Below are 16,145 nucleotides of genomic sequence, written 5' to 3' on the forward strand. Positions count from 1 at the left end.
TGTGGAATGAGTTAGAAAGTCGTCCCTTTGTTTCTATCTTCTAGAAGAGATTGTAGAGAATTGGTATAATTTCTTCCTTAAATGTTTTATAGAATTCACCAGTGAATCCATCCAGGTCTGGTATTTTCTGTTTTGGAAGGTTATTATTATTATTTAAACATTTAAAAAATAAATTTGTTTTATTTATTTATTTTATTTTTGGCTGTGTTGGGTCTTCATTGCTGCGTGCAGGCCTTCTCTAGTTGCGGCAAGTGGGGGCTACTCTTCATTGCACTGCGCGGGCTTCTCACTGTGGTGGCTTCTCTTGTTGCGGAGCACGGGCTCTAGGCATGCAGGCTCAGTAGTTGCAGCACGCAGGCTCAGTAGTTGTGGCTTGTGGGCTGTAGAGCGCAGGCTCAGTAGTTGTGGCTCATGGGCTTAGTTGCTCCGCGGCATGTGGGATCTTCCTGGACCAGGGATCAAACCCATATCCCCTTCATTGGCAGGCAGATTCTTGACAACTGTGCCACCAGGGAAATCCCAGGTTATTAATTATTGATTCAATTTCTTTAATAGATATAATCATATTCAGATGGTCTATTTCTTCTTGTGTGAACTTTGGCACATTTCAAGGAATTGGTCCATTTCATCTAGGTTACCAGATTTGTGGGAATAGAGCTGTTCATGATGTTCCTTTATTATCCTTTAATATCCTGGGATCAGTAGTGATGACCCCTCTTTCATTTCTGATATTAATCATTTTTCTTCTTCCATTTTTTCCTAATCAACCTGGCTAGAGGCTTATTGATTTTATTGATCTTTTTGAAGAACTCATTAGATTTTGTTGATTTTCTCTATTGATTTCATGCTTTCTATTTCATTGGTTTCTGCTGTCATTTTTTTTCTTTCTTTCCTTCTGCTTACTTTGGATTAAGTTCATTTTCTTTTCCTAATTTCCTAACGTGGAAGGCTTTTAGATTATTGATTTTAGATTTTTCTTATTTTTAAAATATAAGCATTCAATGCTATAAATTTCCCTGTAAACACTGCTTTCACTATATCCCACAGATTTTAATAAGTTGCATTTTAATATTCATTTCGTTCAAAGCATTAAAAAAATTTTTTTTTCTTGAGATTTCTTCCTGACTCATGTATTATTTGGAAATGTGTTGTTTAATCTACAGATATTTGGGGTCTTTCCAGCTATCTTTCTGTTACCGATTTCTATTTTAATCCATCTGTGGTCTGAGAGCTTACTTTGTGTGATTTCTGTTCTTTTAAATTCATTAAGGTGTTTTTTATGGCCCAAAATGTGATCTATCTTGGTGAACGTCCATGTGAACTTGAGAAGAATGTGTATTCTGCTCTTGTTGGATGAAGTAATCAATAGATGTCAATTATACCCAGTTGACTGATGGTGCTGTTAGCTCAACTACCTCCTTACTCATTTTCTGTCTGCTGATCTGTCCATTTCTGTGAGAAGGGTGTTGATGTCTACAACCATAATAATGGATTCATCTCTTTCTCCTTACGCCTCCAATAGTTTTTGACTTGTCTATTTTGACACTCTGTTGTCAGGCAAAAACACATTAAGGCTTGTTATATATTCTTGGAGAACTGACCCCTTAATCATTATGTAATATCCCTCCTTATCCCTGATAACTTTCCTTGATCTGAAGTGTGACCTGTCTGAAATTAATACAGCTACTCCGCTTTCTCCTTATTAGTGTAATCATGGTATATCTTTCTCCATCTCTTTATTGTTAATCTATGCATATCTTCATATTTTAAGTGTGTTTCTTAGAGACAACATATAGTTGAGTCTTGTTCTTTGATCCACACTGACAATCTCTTTTATTTGTTATGTTTAAACCATTGGCTTTTAAAATGATTATTGATACAGTTGGGTTAAGATCTACCATATTCGTTATAGTTTTCTATTCGTTGCTCTGATTTTTGTTCCTATTTTTGTTCTCCTCTCTGTTTCTGATTGTGGGTTTTAGTTAGCATTTTATATGACAATTTTTTTTCCTTTCTTGGCATATCAGTTATACTTCTTTTGGTGGTTGCTCTAGAGTTTGTAATATACATGTACAACTAATCCAAATTCACTTTCAAATAATGCTACCCTCCTTCACAGTTAGTGAAAATATCTTATGGTAACAAGATAGTCCTAATCTTCCTGTTCATCCCTGTATCATTGCTCATTACAACAGTAATTCACATATATATTAATATATCTCACTATCAAGTACATTGTCGCTGTTATTATTTTAATGAACTGTTGTCTGTTAGCTCAATGAAGAATAGGAAAAATAAAAGTTTTTATTTTACCTTCACTTATCCCTTCTCTGGTGCTCTTCCTTTCTTTACGTAAACCCAAGTTTCTGAACTATATCATTTTCCTTCTCCCTGAATAACTTCTTTTAACATTTCTTGCAGGGCTCATCTACTGGGAACAAATCCCCTCAATTTCTATTTGTCTGAAAAAGTCTTTCTCCTACACTGCTGAAGGATAACTCTCTAGTGTTCAAAATGCCAGGTTGGAGTATTTCTCTTTCAACAATTTAAATATATCACACCACTCTTGTCTTGCTTGCATGGTTTCTGAAAAGAAATCAAATGTAATTCTTATCTGTGCTCTTCTATAGGTAAGGTGTCTTTTTGTCTGACTTCTTTCAAATTTTTTCTTTCTTTTGATTTTCTAACGTTTAAATATAATATGTCCTAGATGGTTTTTTGGCATTTATCCTGCATGGTATTCTCTGAGCTTCCTGGATCTGTGATTTGGTGTCCAACATTAATTTGGAGGAAATTATCAGTCACCATTGTTTCAAATATTTCTTTTCCTTTCTCTCTCTCTTCTCTTTCTGGTATTCCCATTATGTGTATGTTACACCTTTTGTAGTAATCCCACAATTCTTGGATATTTGGTTCTGTGACTTTTTCCAGTCTTTTTTCTATTTGCTTTTCCATTTTGGAAGCTTCTACTGACACATCCTCAAATTCAGAGATTCTTTCCTCAGCTGTGTCCGGTGTACTAGTGAGCTCATCAAAAGCATTCTTCATTTCTTTTATCATGTTTTCAATCCCTTGCATTTTTTTTAGATCCTTCCTTAGAATTTCCATCTCTCTGCTCCATTGCCCATCTGTTCTTACATGGTTTCTACTTTATACATTAGAGCTCTTTCTGTATTAATCATGATTATTTTATCTTGGTCTGAAAATTCCAACATCTCTTGTCATACCTCAGTTTGATTTTGATGCTCATTCTGTCTCTTCAAACTGCATTTTTTGTGTTTTAGTATGTCTTGTAATTTTTTCTTGATAGGCAAGATATCCTGGGTAAATAGAACTGCCATAAATAGGTCTTTAGTAAAGTGGTGGTGAGGTGTAAGGGGAGGGGAAGCATTCTACAGTCCTGTGATTAGGCGTTGGCCTTTCAGTATCCTGTGTCTCTGACCTGTGACCTTTGTAAGTGCTCCTCAGTTCCCTCCCCCCACTCTCTTAGGTGGGACAGATGGCTAGAGTGGTGTGGAGTTGGGTATTTCCTGAGTCGTCTAGGCTCTGATAAATCCCCAATAGTTTAGGCTCTGATAAAATCGTTTCTCTTGAGGACAAGCCTGATTAAGAAGAACAGAATGCTCTGTCATATTTCAAAGGGTTCCTTTTCCCCTCCCCATGCTAGAAGCATGAGGAGATTTTCCTTCAATATCACTGTGAAGATCTGGTCAAGCCTCAGGAGGTAAAAATCACAAAAGTGTAAGATCCCTCCTGTGACTACCCCACCCCCTGGACTTTTTAACTCTCAGCCTCCAGTGGTTCATCAATTACAGTTTGTATTTTCTACCTTGGTACTGCGTCCCTTCGAGGTTTGTGCTCAGGGGTTTCTGCTCTGGTAAGTTGTGATTTTCTGTATTTGTCTGTCTGTTTCTTTAATTTTGAGGGCAACAGTTTGCCCTGTGACCTCACTTCTCTTAATGGTTCTTAAAAGAGTTGTTGATTTTCCAGTTATGTTATGTTAAAAGACATAAGTCAAATTGTTAGGAAAGAGTGACAACTTCCAATCTCCTTATATGCTGAACTGGAAACTGGAAGCCCATATCCATGTAGATTTCAGGATCAACTTGTTTTTTCTTTTTTTTTAAAAATAGATTTATTTATTTATTTTCCATCTTTGTCTGTGTTGGGTCTTCGTTGCTGCATGCAGGCTTTCTCTACTTGCGGCGAGAGGGGGCTACTCTTCATTGCGGTGTGCGGCCTTCTCATTGCAGTGGCTTCTCTTGTTGTGGAGCGCAGGCTCTAGGTGCGTGAGCTTCAGTAGTTGTGGCTCGCGGGCTCTAGAGCACAGGCTCAGTAGTTGTGGTGCATGGGCTTAGTTGCTCCACAGCATGTGGGATCTTCCCAGACCAGGGATTGAACACGTGTCCCCTGCATTGGCAGGTGGATTCTTAACCACTGCACCACCAGGGAAGTCCAGAATCAACTTGTTAATTTCTGCAAAACGGCAGCTGAAATTTTAACAAGTATGGCATTAAATCTGTAGATCAATTTAAAGAATACTGCTATTTTAACAATACTAAGTTTTCCAATCCATGAACACAGGCTGTCTTTCCATTTCTTTAGGTCTCTCTAGTTTCTTTCAGTGATGATTTGTGGGTTTCCAAGGACTTGTTTTGCTAAATTTATTCCTAGTGTTTTATTCTTTTTGCAACTATTAGAAATGGAATTGTTTTAAATTTTTATTCTCAAATTGTTTATTATGATGATGGAAATTCAACTGATTTTTGTTTGTTGATTTTGTATCCTGCATCCTTGTTAAACCCATTCATTAGCTTTAATACATTTTGTGCAGATTCCTGCCAATAGAAATACTTTGCCCTTTTCAATCTGGTGCCTTTCATTACTTTTTCTTGTCTGAATGCCCTGGCTAGGACCTCCAGTACCATGCTGAATAGAAGTTTTGAGAGCAGACATCCTTTTCTTTTCTCCCAGTCTTAAAGGGAAAGCTTCTATATTTTACTATTATGATGTTTCATAGGGTTCTTCATAGATGCCCTTTGTTGTTTTGAGGAAGTTCTCTTCTATTTGTAGTCTGTTGAGTATTTTTATCATGAAGGGATGTTGGATTTGTCAAATGGATTTTTGAATGTCAAACCAATCTTGTATTCCTGGGATAATTTACACTTGCTCATGGTGTATAATCCTTTTTGTATGTCAATAGATTCAGGTAGTTAGTATTTTGTTGAGGATTTTTTCATCTATATTCATAGGTTTTTTTTTTTTTCCCCTGTGATGTCATTGTCTGGTTTTGGTATCAGAAAAATACTGGCCTCACAGAATGAGTTGTAAAATTTTCCCTCCTCTTCTATTTCTGTAAGAGTTTGTAAAGCATTCATTAAAATTCTTCCTTAAACATTTGGTAAAACTCATCTGTGAAGCCATCTGGTCTGAGCTTTTCTTTGTGAGAAGTTTCTTGATTACTAATTTTATCTCTTGTTATAGGTCTATTCAGATATTTTATTGATTCTTGAGTCAGTTTTGGTAGTCTGTGCCTTTCTAAGAATTTGTGTATTTCATATGGATTATCTGATTTCTTGGTATACAATTATTCACAGTATTTCCTTATGATTTGTATTTCTGTGGCGCTTGTAGCAGTATCACCTCTTTCGCTCTTTATATTAGTAATTTGAGTCCTCCCTTTTTGTGTTTTCTGGTCAGTTTAGCTAAAGGTTCGTCAATTTTGTTGATCTTCTCAAAGAACCATCTTTTAGTTTTATTGATTTTTCTCTATTTTCATAAATTTACTTATTCCCACTCCAATCTTTATTATTTCCTTCCTTCTTCTGGCTTTGAGTTTAGTTTGCTCTTTTTGTTTTTTGTAGTTTCTTAAGGTAAGAGATTAGATTATTTATCTGATTTCTTTATTTGTTTTTTAAAAATATAGGCATTTACAGCTGTAAATTTCCTTCTAAGACTGCTTTATTAGCATCTCATAAGTTTAGGTATGCTTTTGTGTGTGTGTGTGTGTGTTTTCTATTTTGTGTGTGTGTGTGTGTGTGTGATTTCTTCTTTGACCAGTTGGTTATTTAGCAGTGTCTTGTTTAATTTTCATCTATTTGTGAATTGCCCAATTTTCTTTCTGTTATTGATTTCTAATCTCATTCTATTCTGGTTAGAGAACATACTTCTCATGATTTTAATTCTTTTTAATTTGTTTAAACTTGGTTTTTATTCTAACATATGGTCTATTCTGGAGACTGTTCCACGCATAATTGTGAAAAATATATTTCCTGTTGTTGTTGGCTGGAGTGTTCTATAGATGTCTGTTAGGTGTAGTTTGCTTATAGTGTTGTTCAAATCTTTTATTTCCTTGTTTATCTCCACTATAGTTGTTCTACCCATTATTGAAAGTGGGCTACACAAGTCTTCAACTATTATTTTTGATTTGTCTATTTCTCTATTCTCTTATGCCATATTTTGCTTCATGTATTTTGGGTACTGTTGTTAAGTGCGTATACATTTACAATCATTATATCTTCTTGAAGGATTGACACTTATTATTATAATATGTCCTTTGTCTCTAGTAATAATTTTTTTGCCTTAAAGTCTATTTTATTTGATATTAATACAGCCACTGAGCTCTCTTTTTGTTACTTCTGCATGGTAATCTTTTTCCCACCCTTTCAGTCTCAACCTATTTGTGCCTCTGAATCTAAGGTGTGTCCCTTATAGAGAACATATAATTGAAGGATACTTTTTATTTCATCCATTCTGCCCATCTCTGCCTTTGAACTGGAGAGTTTAATCCATTTCCATTTAAGGTAATTAGGCAGGATTTATATCTGCCGTTTTGCAATTTTTTCTCCCATTTTTTATACTTTTTGTTTTCTATATGTCTGATGTTTTTGTTTCTCTATTTTTCCATTATTGGCGTATTTTGTGTTAAATAGATATTTCCTAGGGTATTATTTTCATTTTCTTGTCATTTATTCTACTTTTAGAAAAAGTTATTTTCTCAGTGATTGTTTTGGGGACTATAATTAACATCTTAACAATATCTCAGATTCATACCACCTAAATTCAGTTGTATATAAAAATTTTGCTCTTATATAATTCTATTCCTTCCCCCAGTGCTGTTATTGTCATCCAAATTACATCTTTATACATTGTGTTACCTTCAACACAGATAATTATAGCTTTATACAGCTGTCTCTTAAAACATTTAGTGTAAAAAGGTTACAAACATACACTTATAGTGTCTTATATATATATCTATGTAGTTATCTTTATCATGCTTGTTATTTTTTCACGTGGATTTGAGTTACTTTCTTGTGTCCTTTTATTTTAGCCTAAAGGAATCCCGTCAGTATTTCCTGTAGAACAAGTCTGCTAACGAAGAGTTTCCTGTTTTGTAAAAATCTGGCAATGCCTTAATTTCTTCTTTATATTTGAAGGATAGTTTTGCTGGATATAGAATTCTTGGTGGACAATGTTTTTCTTTTAGCACTTTGAGTTTGTCATCCCACTGCCTGCTGACTTCCATGATTTATGATGAGAAATCAGTTGTTAATCTTATTGAGCTGCCCTTGCATGTAATGAGTCACTGCTCTCTTACTGCTTTCAGTATTTGCTTTGTCTTTCAACACTAGGACGTTTACAGCTCTGACTTATCCTTCTCTTCCTACTTGCTCAGAGCCTCAAGTCAGCCAGAAGTGAGAACTCAGGGCCTTCTTGGGTCATTCCACAGCATGGGTACAGCCCTGGGCATGCACACTGTCCTACACATGTGTGTGGCTTTCCATAGTCCCAGGAATACTGGGAGTTTTCAAAGCCCTCTATGAACATCTCATTCTGTATTTTTTGTTTCTAAGCTTTTGGTTAACCTAATGTTTGTCCCTTCTGTTATTCACTGCCATAGGCAGCTATGATGTTAAACAATTGTCACTGATTGTTTTCAACAAATTTCCACATGTAGGAAGCTGTTTGTCTTTAATGAGCTCTAAGTCAGGTCAAATAAAGAGAGGTCTTCTAGAGAACCATCAGGCAAATAATGTTGTCAAATAATGACAACTGCCCCTTCCACTGGCTGCTAGGCTGCTTGTTCTCACTGTGACTGTGGGCTATTTGTTTTAAGGCTACAGTGGAGCTGAGACATGGGGGTGGGAACAGGGCAAGTTAGAATGCTATGAAACTTGCTCTTCTTATTTAGCTTCAGTCATTTTTTTCTTGACTAAATGCCCTTCCCCCAAGATTGCTGGTTAATTTTCAGAGCCCTTAAAAAGTTGATTTTAATTACTTTCCCAGTGTTGGCATTGCTGTTATGGAGGGAAAGATTTTTGGACATATTCCCTTTACAATTCTTCTGCTCATGGAACTTTAAAGAGCCAGTGAAACACTGCCCAGGTGAGATTTTGCAGCACAGTAGAACATCTCAGTAATCGTATTACATGTGATGATTACTATAATGAGGAACTCACAAAGATCAAAAGCCTTTATGCTTGTGACCACCATGGGAGGGGTTAGCAGTTCCTCCTACCAGAAAGTTGAATTTCCTGATAACTGTATACCACTATGAGTGATGATATAATAGCTCTCTATCTTAGAGAGAAGAAAGAAACTGAAATTTTTATGATTGAGAAAAAACACACCTGCGGTTTTGACATTCTCCTAATCCTATATATCATTGGAAAACCCAGAAATATCTCCTGGTTCCTTTCAGCCCTGTTTCTGGCAAAATATTCACTCATAGTTTTGGAAGCAGAGATTGTTGCTTAGGAAGGAATAAGCATGATTGACATGTGGAGCAAGGAGCCCTTGTTGTAACTTCAGTGCCTCTGAGGTTTCTCTTAAATACAAAGAGAGAAGAATGCATGTTTTAAGAACAAAACCAGAGAGAAGAATGCATGTTTTAAGAACAAAACCAAACACCTTTGAAGCATGAGGTTTTTAAATTGGTCACCAATAGCATAATACCCAGTAAGTCTGACCAAAGACTTTTCCAGGAAAACTATTTCAGGTGATCAAAGAAAAAAAGGTGTCTATCAAAAGAATTTGTTAATACTAAAAAAAAATGGATGACTTAAAAATAAAAAATGCCATCTATTTCATTGTAAATAATTACCTCAGCTTGACTTATACACTTAACTAACACTAGGTTTGGGATCATGTAGGAAGTTAGTTATTAGATTTTTCAACTCTGAACAGCATTCTTGTCCTTTAAAGGCACAATTCTAAGTCTTATAATCCTTGATTCCTTAACTGGTAGATTCATATCTATGGAGAGGTTGTGAAATCTTATCTAGGAGATCTTGAAGTTGAGTGTTGCACTTGCAGCTCCCTGGGATTCCAAGATAGGATAGAACTACAACATGTAGAGAGGTCCTTTTGTTTTTCTGTCCCTGCCCCTCATTTATTATTTGAACATAGCTCCCCTCCCTTCTCAAATTCCCAGCCTGCTCACACACACTTAAGTCTCCTCCAGTATTTATTAAATACCTCAGGAAAATGGTAAGTAACTTTTTATAAAATGGTTGAATACCACAATAATCATTGTTGGGGACAAGATCCACCAATGGATGCTAAAATTAATGCATGAAATTTTGAGGAGAAACAAGTTCACATAGTTTCAAAGTCTTACCTCCCTTGATATGATGCAGTGAGAATTCAGCATCATTTCATTGCCAAAAATGTTGGACCTCATGCAAATCATGAGAAGACATTAGACAAACCTAAATTGGGGAACATTCTACAAAATAAACCATCAGTACTCCTCAAAAGTGTCAAGATCATGAAAGATAAGGAAAAACTGAAGAACTGTCAGAGATTGGGAGACTAAGGAGAAAAAAATAACTGAATGCAATTTGGGAGACTGGATAATTCTATCTGGAACAGAAAAAGGATATTAGAAGGAAAAGTGATAACCTTTGAATAAGGTCTGTATTTTAGTTAGTAGTGTTGTACCTGTGTTAATTTTATAGATTTGATTATCGTACTATAGATACCCAATGTAATAAGCTTAGGGGAAGTTCAGAGGGGTCTACAAGAACACCGTACTATTTTTGCAACTTTCTGTAAGTTTAAAATTTGTTCAAAATAAAAAGTTTAAAAAAAATTGCACACAATTTTTAGCATGTCAAAGGACTATTTTTTTCATTCCTTTGATCATTTTTTGTCATTCTACTCAAAAACTTGATATTTTTGGATATAATATTCTAATGAGAATATAGCTAATGCAGACTATGGGTGGAAACATTTTGAAAGAAAATAAAAAGTATTATACCAACATAAGGTTGTATTCTCAAATTCTCATGTTGCTTTTTCAAAGTTTAATTTATACCCTGTTTTGTGTTTTAAATGCATTGTACACTGGTGGTGTTGTGAACTCACATAGTTTACGACAGGCATGGGCTTTAACTTAGAAATTCTTCTTTTGAATACTTTCCAGATTGGAGGGACTCGCTATTCACAGCTGAACGTTTAATGGTGTAGCTGGAATTTTTATTCCTTAGGGACTTCAGAATCTATTGCTTGTAGACTAATTTAAATGCTCAAACATTAGGAATTTGGTTTTGTTGGTTTTCTATATTTAAGAAGTGTTTAAAAGCAAATGAGACACGGAAAGTTGAACAAAATAAAATGGTACATGCAATCTTGAGAGTTATAATTTGTAGTTAGCCATAACTAGGGGAAGTTATGAAGTCCCAGTCATCTCATCTAAGAGGAAGTACCAACCGAGTCCATGCTTCTCCATCTTAACGTGTACAGAAGTCTTCTGTGGATTTTGTTAAAATGCAGATTCTGACGCAGCAGGCGCGCGGTGGGCTCCGGGATTCTGCATTTCCAACCAGTTCCCAGATGATCCTGGTCCATGGACGACATTGTGAGTGGAAAGAACCTAAATGGCTGGAAAGGACACGCTATGTATGAGTCCTGTCTACTGCAGGTGTAGATTTTCAAAGTGGATTTAGTTTTAAACAAGAGAAATGTTTAAGTACCTTCAGGCAGTGCAACCGATAGCAAAATTTTGAGGAACGCTCTCCAATGAAATAAAGTCTGGAGGAAGGGAGTGCTGCGTGTGACGCCCCAGTCACCCCAATGTCAGGCGTTGCCTGAGCATAAACTCGGAAGGAAAGAGACTGGATTCAGTCTGAGATGAAGCTGAACCAGCCCACGCCCTGCCCGTAGGGTGGAAGCAAACACATCCCCAGGAGCATGTCTACCACCGCCACCAGGGGGCGCGCCGCCACAGCTTTTCCAGGCCAGCGGTGTGGACCGTCAACCTCACCTTGGCGGCGCGGGGATGAACCGAGATAAGGAAACGGATATAGCACCTTACGGTGGTGGTGGGGCCATCCCACTGTTTCAGAACCTGACTCCGGATTTCTCCGGTGACAGGGACTTGGTGATGGGTGATGTGTTGTGTAACTCTTTGGATGTTACACTGGCGTTTGAGCTGGGCATGAATTGAATCCAATTCCAATCTGCGGTTAGATTCCAGGTGTAGGGGAGGCGGGGTTTGCGGTGGGGACCCTCACGCGGATAACACAGGGCTGTTAAAGTGAGAAGAGCGACTGACTTTGGCATCTCTTTCTTTTGAACGTTGTGTGTCTTCAGAAGGCCTCCTGGCTGCAAACATCCTGCCGAGGAAGGGCTGCCATCATCTTTCTAGTTATCAACGAGGGAAGAAACGGCCTGCACATAGATCTGTGGCCCAATTCGATGCACAAGTCCGGCTTCCTGCAAAGGCCGACCCTCCAGGGTGGGCTGCCTTCCTCAGCCATCTTCCGGCCCCTCAGAAACCAGCAGGGGCGTAAGGCAGCCAGAGAAGTGCTGGGTGCATGGCTCACGCAGGCAGGCGGGGCCAGCATCAGACCGTGTCAGTTCCCTTAATTTAAGTCAACTTGTCTTAACTACTTACACATGAACAGATTCTTTTAATTGTTCCTTATTTTTTAAATTAGAAAAATAGGACCTACTGATGCCAGAAAAATAATTCTAAAAATAAAAAACAGTATAAAAGTGAAAGTCCCTCCTCATTCACTAACCTCCACTCCAAATCCTGAAAAGCCCACCTCCAGAAGTAACCATTGCTGACCACATGTATATATAAATATATTTATGAAAGTATATATACATAGAGACATACACTCAAGTGATTTTGCTTAACTTTGCAAAAATGACATTATACAATTCATAATGCAGCTTGCTTTTGCCACGTAAGATGCATATTGTAGTCTATCAGGATGAGTTTTGAAACTTAAAAATGGTCAAACATTTTACAGATCTGTCTTCTTGATTGAAAACAGGATTCCTAAGCCTAATATTTATATGTTAACAAAAATACGCCCCCAGGGCGCTTCTTAGCTCCCCCTGCCACACTCAGCATCCTGTCTGCCCTAGTCTACAGTGACAAAGTAAAATGAGTGGGGTTTACATGTTTTCTTTCCGAATGATTCTGATAGAATGAGCAAATTGCTCAAATTGTGAATGCTTAATTTTTGTCCTCTGAGGATTTAAAATTTTAACCTCTTTATTATTTTCCCTGGCTCTGGATTATTATTTTTTATATAGGACTTTTTTTTTTAATAGCACTTGTGTGAAACAGGAGACAGATGTAGCCATAGCTATAGGATATGCTTGTGTACTCTCTATTTCTTCCAAATAACCAAAATAAGTCAATTAAAAATATTGACAAAAAGGGGGTAGGTAATATATTTTTCCTTTTTAGATTTTCTCTCCAGGATCCACCAAAAAAAGATGCCAAGCTGTCCCTTTCTTTAGAACAACAGAGCTCAAACTTTAACACAGAAGAATCCCTGGAAGCTTCTGAATGATGGAGATTTCCAGGCCTCCTGAATCCCATTTCCTCAGGATGGGCTGGGAATGGATGTCATTAACAAGATCCCTTGTACTTTTTATGTCCACCGACATTGGACTGAAAGGATCCTCCATTGCTCTGCCCCAGCTGGGGGGGGTGGGGGAAGGAATCTTTCCTGACAGTACCTTAACTCTACTTTCCTCTCATTTAGAAGAAACAGGGGATGGAAAGAATGTACATGAACTGGGTTGTGCTTTTTCCATTAAAAGCTGCCTCCAAATTTTATGCTCATCTTAGGAATTCTTCTAGGCTTGTCTTGAAAATCCTAACCCCCTAAGTGTGCCAGGTGACCGGCTGTCCTGCTGTTACCCCTGGGTGGTGTAATCGGTTTGAGAAGCAGCCCATGACTGTTTCAGTTTCAGCTGAGGTTCCTTCTAAAACGAGCCAATCTGGGAGGTCACTTGTCTCTGATCCAGAGGCAATGGTTTGGTTATTCTTGGCTTACACTAAACTTGGAAAGGAGCTGAAGCATCAGGTAAAAAACAACCTACACCTACGCAGCACGAGAAAGAAACAATCACAGCTCTACACACCCGTGTGGAAAGATCCCACAGAAACAAGTTTGAGCAAAAGCAGCCTCCATTCACCTGAAGTTCAAGGACAGGCACCCATGACCCAGGGTGAGAGAGAGGTGGGAAGAGGGGTTACCTTCAGAGGGTTATCACCTAGTGGGGGGTTGGCACGAGGGGGACTTTAGGGGGGCAGAGAACGTTCTAAGTCATGATCTGGAACCTAAGTACATTGTCCATGCATAGATAAAGTCATTGAGCTAAATGTTAAAGCTGTGTGCAGGTTACTATACATAAATATACTTCAATAAATTAAAAAAAAAGATGATGGGCAGCTCTATGACAGTGGTCCACTAGCAAAAAATATCTACAGTCACATCCATGTAGTGAGTCAAGATCACTCAACAAATGCCAACCATTGGGCAAAAAGAAAATAAAAACTGGAAACAATTATAAAGTAACTGAATCACTTTACACCTGAAACTAACACAACATTGTAAATCAACTATACTCCAATAAAAATTGAAAAAAATAAAAAAATAAAACAAGCAGTTTCTTTTAAGTCCGTGTCTAACTGAACTATTAAAATCCCGTGAGCCCCACCCTGCTGAGAGGGTGCTCTCACACGCCTCCCGACCTGGAGTGTGGACATGTGCACCCACATCTAGGAGTGAACGTTTTGTGCTCTTTGAAATGCCGACAGCTCAGGAAGCATCTAAAGGACCAGTTTTACCAGCTTTTTGATGAGGGCATCAAACAAGGATGGGGAAGGGATAAGTGGTCAGGCGCCCCTCGGTGAAGCTGGGGTTTTGTCGGCATCTGAGTGACTGATGTGCAGGTGACACGTCTGGAGGTGAAGAGCAGCCAGACGGTTCTGCCGGGGCCGCAGCAGTTGACCAGACCTGGCCTGAGATGGGAGGCCTGGGAGTTCGTGTCTAGGCAGACGTGAAGGGGGTTCCACATCCGAGGGCTGTCCCAGGGTCACCCGTGCAAGAGTCTCTCCCCGTTCTCCCATCCACCGGCACTCGGCCTTATTGTGTTTGGAGGTGTTCTATGAACATTTAGCGTCTGTCCTTTCTTTGCTTCGGTTTTGTCTCCCTGTGTGAGAGGTGGCCACAGCCCGGAGGCTGACTTGTCGCCTCACCAAGCAACTGGCTCCCCTGATTTTCTCCTCTCCTCCGTCCCTTCCTCCCTCTCCACTGGTGGCTTGTCTAACAACTGGTATTGTCTGGCGTTGTAGAGGCACAACCCTGCCTTGTTGTGGAAACTGCTCTGTCAGGTCTGGGCGCTTTTGGCTGGGAATGAGGCCGGAGGGCACAGAAGACCCTGGTGGTCTGGGCCTCACTCACTGGGCTGACATCAGCACGTGCATGTGGTCCCTGGTGATGGAGGCAGAGCGATGAGAAAGACGAACCACTTCTGTGCCCTCATAACCAGTCCAAAGTCTCTGCAGGGAACTAAAATTGGAATGATTTTAGGAGGTAAAAACAGGGGGCATGGATGGTGACCCCAGCCTCCAGCCCAGGGTGCCAGGCTGAGGAGGTGGCGTGTCTGGCTCTTGGAAGGGTGCAGGCCCTGGCACATCTTGGGGTGTTGCTTCTCTTTCCAAGCAGGCGAATTCTCAGACTAATGTATCAGGGCCTGGAATTTTCTCCCCGAGGCTCTTTGCACAAAATGTGAGATCAAATGCAAACAGATTAAGAAATAAAAGGCAAAAGCTGCCTCGGGATTGATGAGGCTCCTGATGGTGAAAGATAAATAGCACATGAGTTATTTCAGCTCCCGCTCCTTCCAAAATTCAGTTTCCTGGGGGAGCTTCCAGAGACTGGGAGAGGGCAGGTAGGACAAAAATAACTGTTTTCCTGGGAAGAGGAGCTCACGGGGGGGGCTCTGTCTCCCTCCTCCAGTGCTGCCAGAGGACTTGAGAGCCTGCTCCCCCCAACCCTACCCCGCCCCCCAAGCGTGCCTGCTGGAGGGAGGGGGTGCTTCCCTCCTGCGGGGGGAGCCATCCCTGTGCCGGGTGAGGGACCCACCGGCCAAAGGTGCTGTCAGGCTGGGGACCGGAAGTGCCTATTTTTCCTCTCTGGGTGGTTGGCTTCTCAGGGGTCTTTGTCTCTGCTACACCTCACTTTGCTCTGAAACCTGTCAAAATGAATATGAACTAAAAATCATTTCTAGGCACCCCTGGAGTGATCTCTCATCTCTCTGTCTCCCTCCCCTCCCCCAACCTTCCTCCCTTTCTTCCCATCAGTGCAGGTGCAGAGAGCATTTCCAGGGAATTGCCAACTCCTGGTTTCTCCCCTCCTCCCTCCTGCTCCCTCCCCCGACACCTCTCCCACCCCCAGATTACACAATTCCTTGTGCCTGTGGCTCATTCCCTAACCCAATTAGTTCCAGATTCCCTCTCTCACTTTTAGTTTTCCTATTTACACGAGAAAAAGCGATTTGGGTGTCTTTCCCGGTTAGTTGAATAAAGGACAGTATTCCAAGCTCCTAAACTTTCCTGTCTTATGTCTCTGAATGTTGATGAAGAACCACCCTCCCCCGCCTTCAGCCTGGACAAACTTCCACGGTTTAAATCCTCCTTGGTACCTGGCAACCAACCGGAGTGGGAGTGAAGGGTCAACCACAAGGGCATCGTAGGAGAGGTGCATCCCGGAAGACACCAGGCTGAGAAAGGAGTAAAAGAATGATACGCCCAGGAAGTGAGATCTTCCAGGCTTGTTGGGTGAAATGACCCCTCTGTGGTAAGGAAGCCACCCAGGAAGGGCTGTTTT

The sequence above is a fragment of the Balaenoptera acutorostrata genome, chromosome 15 (genome assembly GCF_949987535.1).
Source record: "Balaenoptera acutorostrata chromosome 15, mBalAcu1.1, whole genome shotgun sequence".
Classification (NCBI taxonomy): Eukaryota; Metazoa; Chordata; class Mammalia; order Artiodactyla; family Balaenopteridae; genus Balaenoptera; species Balaenoptera acutorostrata.